At 48.7% G+C, this 6,975-nt stretch overlaps 1 pseudogene; it reads right to left on the bottom strand.

Moving 5' to 3' along the window:
- Nucleotides 1–1,268: 1,268 nt before the first annotated feature.
- LOC116887665 lies at nucleotides 1,269–1,425 on the bottom strand (annotated as a pseudogene).
- Nucleotides 1,426–6,975: the final 5,550 nt, after the last annotated feature.

The raw sequence follows: 6,975 nt of genomic DNA, 5'->3' as shown, positions 1-6,975 counted from the left end.
CTTGACACAGAGGAAAGAACACACACACACACACACACACACACACACACACACACACACACACACACACACACACACACACACACACACACACACACACACACACACTAAAGGCTGTCTGAGTTTCTAGCTAGTAACCTTTTTAAAATTCCGTAACAGGTTTTCATTTAGTTTTATTTATTTGAGATGGGGTTTCTCTATGTAGCCCTGGCTGTCCTGGAACTCATTCTGTAGACCAGGCTGGCCTTGAGCTCTCAGAGATCCACCTGCCTCTGCCTCCTGAGTGCTGGGATTAAAGGTGTGCTCCACTACTCCTGACATGAAATAGGTTTTGATAGGGTGGAGAACAGAGAACTACATTTTACCAAGGTGCTCTCTTTAAAAGAGTAACTGGGTGTGTATTGTTCCTTTTTTTCTCTTCTTTTCTCCATCCTTCCTTTACTCCCTGCCCCTCCCCTACAGAGAATTACTATGTAGCCCAGGCTGGTCTCAAATTCAAAGAAATCCACCTGCCTCTGCCTCTGAGGGCTAGAATCGAAGGCATGCACCATTATGCCTGACTCCCCATACCCTTGTAAAGGTAGGTCTCAGTATATAGCCTAGGCTAGCTTCAGACTCATGATCCTCCGGCCTCAGCCCCCAGGGTGCTGATTGCATTATTACCTCTCTATGCAGGGACAGTTCCCACTCTGCTGGTGGGTTGGACTTCCTCAAACACTTCAGTTGTCTGGAAAATGTAAATTTCACCGAGCCTGGTGGTGCATGCCTGTAATCATAGTCAGGAGGTTGAGGCAAGTGGATCTCTGTAGGTCTGAGGACTAGACTATGCCTGTTTCAAAAAAACACACAAAAAAAACCCCAATAAATAAATAAATACAGGAAGGAAGAAATGAAGGAAGGAAGGAAAGAAAGAAAGAGAGAGAGAGAGAGAGAGAGAGAGGAGAGAGAGAGAGAGAGAGAGAGAGAGAGAGAGAGAGAGAGAGAGAGAGAGAGAGAGACTGGAGTCCCAGTGACTGTCTCATGAGTCTTTCAAGATGTTTTCACATTTAACTGAAATGGTCTGCTGGCCTTCGCAGTTTGTATGCCCCCTGGGATGATCTCTCTCTCTTCTCCCTCTCTCTTGAAAGGTTCTAAATTTTATTACTGGACAAACGCCCTAATTTAGACGCGAGCAAGTCTCCAGGTTTAAAATGTTGAAATCCGTCTGGTAGGTCTGATCGACGACCACGGTTCAGTATAAACCCTCAGTCTGGCCGTTGTGTGGATCCTTACGGACCCAGCTTCGCTCTCCTCCAGAGCCTTCTCTTAGAATTGTACCTAAATTTTGTTACCAGTTTTCATCCGAACCCACTGAGGAATAGGACGATTTTACTTTTGTTTCTTGGCCAGGAATCGCTTGATTCTGAAAGTCTTGTGAGACCACATGGTGAGAAGTGGAATCAGGTGAACGTAGTGCGCACGATGGCGATGGCGGAGGAAAGGAAAGAGAAAGGGGGGGGGGGGGCTGGTGATTTCTATGAGCCACTGTGATTGGCTGGCCGAACCTGGACGGAATGCGTGTTCTGTGGGCATCTCCGAGTCAGAGAAAGACCCAGAGAGACAGAGCGAACACACACGGTCTGGGGTTAGGCTGCTTGTCTGGCATGTTTATCCGCAATATTGCAAAAATAAAATAATAATTTTATTATTATTATCAGGGAGGTCGCCTGTAATTTCCAGCATAGGAGCCTAGACTCTCTGATCATGGCGTCACGAAGTCAGTTCTTCCCAAATAAAGGGGTTTAGTAGGATGGTTTAACAATAGCCTCGAACTCCTGATCCCCCTGACTCCTCCTAGGATTGTAGTCACGGATCTCGACTCCCAATTGTATTTTTGTTTTGTTTTGTTTTTGTTCGTTTTTTGAGATAAGATCTTGGCTTGTAGCCCAGGCTGGCCTCAGCTATCTGAATACTGTGATAACCAGCATTTGCCACCAAGCCTGGTGGGTTTTAGTAAATATATAACCAAATTCCGTATACCTCCAACCGTTTGAGCACGTAAGTAAGATCACCCCCCCTCCAAAAAAAAAGGAGCTCCCTGGGGTTCACTGGGGTTTCTGGCCAGCCATCTTAGCCTACTGAGTGAACTCCAAGCCAATGATAACCCTGTCTAGGAGCTGGAGCGATGGCTCAGGGGTTGAAAGCACTGGCTTCCAGAGGACCTGCGTCATGGTGTGGACTGCTGACCCTCATTAATCCACATACCCAACTGGATGGCCACTCAACTTGCAAGATTCCCCAGAGAATGGTATATGTCACAGGACACTGGGTTTTTGTTTATTTTGTTTTGCTTTTTGGCTTTCAAGACAGGGTTCTTCTGCTCAATTTTGGAACTAGCTTTGCAGACCAGGCTAGCCTTGAACTTAGAGATCACCTGCCTCAGGCTCCTGAGTGTTGGCATTAAAGTCGTGCATCGCTGCGGCCGCCGCTGCCGCCCCCCCACCCCCACCCCCCACCCCGCGCGCACGGCTAGATGTTGGTTTCTTGTAGTGTTTTAGTAGCAGTACACTAAGACGAGTACATGCAACAGCCCCCATAGCCTTGTGCGGCATGTGACAGCGTCAACAGCTAGGAACATCTCAAGAGTGACACTGTTGACAGACAGCAGATATGCTAATGGATGGAGAGCTGATGGCACAGGCCAGCTAACAGGCCAGGGGCACTGCAACCCGACTCTCCTAGGGGCTGGGATGCAGCGCGGTTGGAGTGTGTCTGATCAGCATGCACAAGCCCTGGGTTTGATTGCCACCACTGCATAAACCTGAAATCTGGGAACATGCCTGCGATCCCAGCCCTTGGGGGATGGATACAGAGATCCAGGGATGGGTGATTATTCTCAGTAGCATAGCAACTGAGTTTGAGGCTAGGAGCAAGACCTTATCTCAAAACAACGGGATCAACTCTACCCTTCTAACGTCTGTAAGGAGGTTAATCACTCCCTATTTACACAGGTATAGACACTGAGTTCAAGGAAGTTCATTAGGCTCCTGAGGGTACTCATGTGACAGATGGGGACAGTTCACTCTGCTCAGCTCTTTGTCCTCATGCTGTCTGTTAGTCACGGATCCAGCCATGCCTGAGCCTCAGGCATGGGGCACACTGAGAGCCCGCTGTATACCAGACAGACCTTCCTCTGGTCCAGTGGTTCTCAACCTTCCTAATGCTGTGACCCTTTAATACAGTTCCTCATGCCGTGGTGACCCCAGCCGCAAAGTTATTTTTGTTGCTACTTCATAAACCGTAATCTGCTACTGTTATGGGCCAGTATATATTGTGTTTTCTGATGGTCTTAGGTGACCCCTGTGAAAGGGTCGTTTGGCCTCCCCACCCCCAAAGAGTTTTGAACCGAATTGCTCTGGTGGATCTCACGTGCTGATCACGTGGAGACAGGTGGGGTGGAGGGGCATGGACATCTATGAGATACTGGGCCAGCACACAAAGCTAGCCCAGCTTCAGTCTCCTCGACCTGGGAAGAGCAAGCATAGTGACTCCTACTTCATCGAGCTGGTCTGTCCTAAGGTAATAGTCTCCCGGCATAGGGAGTTGACACACAAGCAATCCGGTGTCTCAGGTCCCTCCCTATCTCTGGACTTGGACCCTCTGGGGCCCGTGTCACTCATGCTCTGGGGGACCGGCCCTATCTCTGTTTCCCATAAACAAGCACAGGGGCATCCCAGGGCGCTACCAGGAAGAGCCTATCCCATGGATGGTCAGGGCAGGAGTAAGAGGTCTGCCTGGAAATTTCTGCACAGACATTCATGTTTGACAAGATGACTAGATGATTCTGGTTGTCAAGGGTTTGGAGATGGGAGATTATCTCCCTCTCTCTCCCTCTCCCCTCCCTCCCCTCCCCTTCCCCCCTCCCTCCTACCTCCCTCTGTGGAGAGGTCAGAGGGCAACCCTGGGTGTAGTTCCTCAGGCTGCATCCACCTGCTTTTGGAGACTCACGTGGTTTTGGTGTCTGGAACTTGTTGACTCAGATAGGCTGGTCAGCCAGCCGGGCCCCAGGGATCTGCCTGTCTCTACTTTCCCAATATGGGATTATAAGCATGAGTTACCAAACCCTGTTCTTTTGTTTATTTGGTTGATTGGTTTGGTTGGTTGGTTTTGGTTTTCAAAACAGGGTTTCTCTGTGTAGTCCAGGCTGGCCTTGAGCTCAGAGATATGCCTGCCCCAAATGCCTGGACTGAAGGTACGCGCCGGCAACACCACCCAGAGTAGGCTTTTTGTTTTTTCAAGTGTATTTTGGGGGAGCAAACTGGTCTTCGTGCTGATCCCCCTGCTCTCTGTGCTTCAGCAAGCGGCTCTGTGTGCTGGGTGATTGATTGGTCTAGACTGCTCTGTGTGCTGGGTGATTGGTCTAGACTCTTCTTCATTCACTGAGACCTGGAAGGAAGGAGGTTCCCCTCATGCCCCCCAGGATTTATCTGTTAGTCTCGGATCCAGCCATGCCTGAGCCTCAGGCACGGGGCACACTGAGAGCCCGCTGTATACCAGACAGACCTTCCTCTGGTCCAGTGGTTCTCAACCTTCCTAATGCTGTGACCCTTTAATACCCTCAGCCTCTTTAATCTATACTGTCCCAAAAACTTGAGAGAGAGAGAGAGAGAGAGAGAGAGAGAGAGAGAGAGAGAGAGAGAGAGTTCATCTGTGAAAAGCTCAGAGATAAGCAGGGGCTGCCCTTGGTGTCTCTGGGTGATTTTAATTACACCAAGTCTGCAGCACAGGACAGAGTTGGACACACCCCTGTTTCCTCCCTCTCGTCAGCCAGCCTCAAACCCGCCTGCTTCACAAGCACCTAGAGATGTGTGGTCAACTTGGCAGACGTGGTTGAGGAGGAGATCTTTCCTAGTACATAATAGGCCCTTCCTCACTTTCCCTTAAAAAAATAAAAAGCCTTTAATCCCAGCAATCGGGAGGCAGAAGCGAGTGGATTTCTAAGGTTGAGGCTAGCCTTGTTTACAGAGTGAGTACCAGGACAGACAGGGCTATATAGTGAAACCCTGTTTTAACCCTGCCTCCAAAAAGAAGATGAGGAGGAGGAAGTTGAAGAAGAAAAAGAAGAGTTTTTCTATTTCTCTTTTTAAAATAACGTATTGCTTTATTAATTTGTTTGTTTGTTTGTTTGTTTATAGTACACTGTCCCTGTCTTCAGACACACCAGAAGCGGGCATCGGATCCCATACGGATGGTCGTGAGCCACCATGTGGTTGCTGGGAATTGAACTCAGGACCTCTGGAAGAGCAGTCAGTGCTCTTATCCGCTGAGCCATCCTTCCTGCCCACATTTCTCTCTTTTAAAGAAAAAAAATTTTTAAAAGTTTTTATGAAACAGGGTCAGCTTTCCAGCTCAGGCTGACCCAGAACTAAAGATCTTCCTGCCTCTGCCCCTGAGTAGGTTTGAGATTTCTCTAAAAAATGTTGCTATTTTTCCCTTCCAACTCCCCACTTATCTACAGTCTGTGGTCAGCTGCCTTAAGTTCTTCCCCTTCCCTTGTGTCTTCTGGGAGTTCTGCCTACAGCTGGAGCTATCCGTGTCTCTCTGTGTGGCGAGAACAGCATTCTACTCAGGGACACAGCAGCTAACTCCTGTGGTGTGTATTGTTTGATCCTAACGGTGTTTCCACATGAGTTATGACCCTGTTTCAGAGACGGGAAACCCAGGTCTGAAGAGATGGCTCAGGGACTGAAAGTAATTATGCATCCTGAGGACCCCAGTTAAGTTCCCTGCCACCACAGTGGAAAACGCACAAGGGTCTCAAGCCAGCTTCAAGCCAGCTACAGGGGATCTGACGTCCTCTCCTGGCCTCAACAGGCACTGGAACACACTCGTGTGTGCACAAACATGCATAAAACTTCTAAGAAATTGAATATTTAAAAAGACGCGGTGGTGCATGCCTTTAATTCCAGCCCGTGTGAGGCAGAGGGCAGGCAGATCGAGGCCAGTCTGGTCTACAGAGCAAGTTCCAAGAAAGCCAAGGCTACACAGAGAAACTCTGTCTCCAAAAACAAACAAACAAACAAACAAACAAACAAAAAACAGAGAAAAAGCCCCAACCCACTTGTTTGGTTAACAAACAAATGACAGAGAAACCAAGACAGAAACGGCTGCGATCACAGGGAATCCATGCAGTCTCCCTAGCAGCCCTGGGTCGTACTCACATCATTTGACTCCAATGTTACAGTTCCTGGTTTAGAAAAGCAGTAAAGTCTTGGTCCTGTAAGCATCACTGTTTTTCTTCCTGCTCCCCCTCGACCCCTCCCTCCACTCTCCTCTATTCTAGTTTAAAGGCAGGGTTTCATTTGGCCCACACTACCCTTGAATTCATTATTCAGGGGAAGCCGGTCCTTGAACTCCTGATCCTCCTGCCTTTGCCACCCCAGTGCTGGGATTACAGGAGGCAGCCACCATGCCTGGCCTCTTTTCATTTTGGAAGATCTGTCACTCCCAAAGTAGAGATTCCAAACTCCCCCCTGGTTACATTGTGCTGGTTCATCTTCTAAATAAGGCATTGTTTTAACATCTGATTGACGTCTCCCGGGCTCCGCATAGACATATTTTCTCAAGCCCCATCACCTGTGGAGAGGGAGAACCCGCTGACAGGCCCTGCCTTTCAAGACTTGAAAACAATCTCAGGGTGGCTGGAAATCTGTCCAAACCGTTCTTCTATGCAGCGAGGGGGACCTGGCTCCTTTCCCTGGGCTGATCTGCTGTCGCCAGCCCAAGGAAAGCATTAGTGTTGCCCAGGTGCGCCCTCTTACTGCTCATGTATTGGGCTGGAATCGTGCCCAGGGATACCCTGGGGGCAAACCACACTGGGGTCTTCAGTCCCTGTTTGGAATTTTATTTGGGTTTAGTGTTTTGTTGTTGTTGTTTTCCCTGTCCTACCTTTCTTCCTTCCTTCCTTTTTTTTTACTTTTCTGTCTTTGTTTTTCT

The sequence above is a fragment of the Rattus rattus genome, chromosome 18 (assembly GCF_011064425.1).
Source record: "Rattus rattus isolate New Zealand chromosome 18, Rrattus_CSIRO_v1, whole genome shotgun sequence".
NCBI classification, from domain to species: Eukaryota; Metazoa; Chordata; class Mammalia; order Rodentia; family Muridae; genus Rattus; species Rattus rattus.
Note: the sequence above shows the minus strand (reverse complement) of the source record. Positions and strands in the feature narration are given on the sequence as shown.